Source organism: Homalodisca vitripennis, unplaced genomic scaffold, assembly GCF_021130785.1.
Source record: "Homalodisca vitripennis isolate AUS2020 unplaced genomic scaffold, UT_GWSS_2.1 ScUCBcl_1246;HRSCAF=4630, whole genome shotgun sequence".
Lineage (NCBI taxonomy): Eukaryota > Metazoa > Arthropoda > Insecta > Hemiptera > Cicadellidae > Homalodisca > Homalodisca vitripennis.
This window is the reverse complement of record NW_025777355.1, coordinates 2,677-5,352: the sequence shown is the minus strand read 5'-3', so window position 1 is coordinate 5,352 and position 2,676 is coordinate 2,677.

Below are 2,676 nucleotides of genomic sequence, written 5' to 3'. Positions count from 1 at the left end.
TCAATAACCTGGCACGGCTCTTTCAGTGTGATACTTTTCCTTCTTTGGCTTCGTTTTTGTTATCCAACGCTGCTCTTGATGGATCTGTAAGGCAGTACTCTATTACTAGGCTCACATTTAGATCATCAACATTCAGTGAAAATATACAAAACCTCACAATGCACGAAACCGCTAGCAGTTCCGCAATAAAACCTAACAATTTTGGAAGACCCAAGAAAATGAAACATGGACGCCCGAAAATACTGAAAACTACTAGAGAAGAGCAAGTGAGAGAGGCGAATAAGCGATACTCTCAGCAAAATCCTGAAACCAATCGTGACGCTGTACGTCGTTATACCGAAAACCACCCCGAGGTTAACAGAGCCGCAGTTCATGATAGGGTTCAGGTATTTCGTCTGATGAAACCATAGGTCAGCGAATTTCGACATTTACTTAACTAACTTGCTCGAAATATTGTTGACAAAGGCCTATGGCACACTGGAGTGGAAAGTTGTTATGCGTCAAAAATGCATACAAATTGAAAAAAACCTGCCTTTTTGAAGGTGATATATTTGTATGTCCACACTGCGAAGCACGTCTGTTCGAGGAAGAAAAGGATAGGGAAAAATCGTGTTGTGGTGAAGGTGCGTACAACGTACTTGTAACACGTTTGCCCCGTCTCAGTGCACCATTTTATTCAGATTGACATTTCCTCAACAGAGCGCGCGCCTACAACGACCTATTTTCTTTTTGTGCCCTCGAAGTTTCTGGTGGATACCGGTACCGTAGTGGATTTTTTTTCTTCAAGATCGAAGGAAGAATGTACCATCAGGTGTAAAGTTTGGACGCCCCCGGCAACGGTTTGCTACTAAGGTGGGAGACGTCCAATTTGTTAACCGATGCCGCCTATACATTAACGACGGCGAAGAGCGCAGGAACATTGCCACCATTGCCAATTACTTGTATTCGATCAATCCTTTCATCGGTGATTTCCTGCGATTAGGTAATGAGCCGTCGGTAAACGCTCATTTGGAGTTCCAGGTAACAAGTCGAGCTACTCATGGTAATGTTCTTGGCGACAGGAATAGGGGTGTTGAGGTGCACGCTGTGCTCAGCACTGACGAAGCAGTGACCGAACCACGACGACTTGCCGTCTAAAAAGTGAAAGCTGGAAGGCCGTCAATTGATTGATCTGTTCAATCCTCTGATGGAGCCCTTCCAGTACCCACTGCTCTATCTATATGGCACTTTGGGTTGGCAAATTAGCCATCTTGATAAAAACGGGAAAAGCTTTCTCATTATAACAACACCTCTTATTGTCCAGTCCTCGCTTTTCATATCTCGGGCGTCTCTCGCAGGTCGAGATATTTGCGAGGTAAGAAGAAAAGCGACTGTGGTTTTCTTAAATTGTCACAGTCAAGTTCGTCAGTTCTAAATGCCATGGGGATAGGCCAACTAAACGAGCTTCTTGATGCTCAACGCAATGCTCCGGCAGGTAAACAGGTTAGGGAAGACATCACACGTGATGAAACCGTACAAGGCGAGGGTGGCGCAAAGCTTGGCAAAATTTACCTCCCAAGATCGTTTATTGATGGGCCCAGATACATGAAGATTCATTACGAGAATGCAATGGCTCTCGTAACACGTCTGGGCTCACCGACGTATTTTCTCACATTCACTTACAGCGCGACTTAGGAGGAAAAATAAGAGAGCTTGTCCCTATGGCAGTGGTCGCAGTGACCCAAAAGCACAGCCTGCAGAGTGTTCCAGATCACTCCTCTAGCTTCTGCGTTATCTGCTGTGCATATGACACTTTATCTTAGTTTCTTGATTTACAATTCTTTTGGTAAGTTTTTTCTTCAGATCAACTTTATTTTCTTTATTCATAAAACTGCAACAAACTGAGCAAAATATTGTTCCTTTATTGCCTTAATCGGTGTTAACCCTTGAAACTAAGTGCCCGCACGATATCTCGAAAAGTGGTTGACCTGTGTAAAATGAAATTTTTGCACGTTATTTACTCCCAAGATAACTGTGTCATAATTGTATCAAAAATAATTAAGGAAAGAAATTCCGGCAAGACTATTATTTCTTTTAAAAGTTCGCCAGATTCTTCATCGAATGCTCGGCCTTGACCTGTTCCCGAAATACGCTTATCCTCGAATTTGCTAACATCCTATATGGGGGCGTAACCCCAAGCGAGCCGAAGGCGAGTATATACGATATATAATATATATATATATATATATATATATTATATATATATTATATATTTATATATATCTTGTATATATAAATATTTATACATATTTAATGAATGTAAACAGAAGTGATTTGAAAGGTATTTGACCTTCCGATCAATATGTTAGTTTGGTTATTTAAACACATATGTGAAAGAAACGGCCAAATACAAAATAATTGAATTATATATATACACACATTGTAGAGATGTGCCAAACTGCTGTTTCAAATAAGCAGCTTAGCTGAAAGCAGTTACCCTTAGCAATACACATACTGGTACGTTGTTTTTGTTTACCTGTTGTTGACTGCTCATTGCTTAACCAAATTTAAACCTGCTTTTTATTAAATTATAAGATCCAAAAGTTATACATAAATATCAAGTAATTTCAGCAAATACTACAAAAACAGGTTAACAATTAGTTAGAAATGGTGAAATAATTAAATTAATTTTTACCT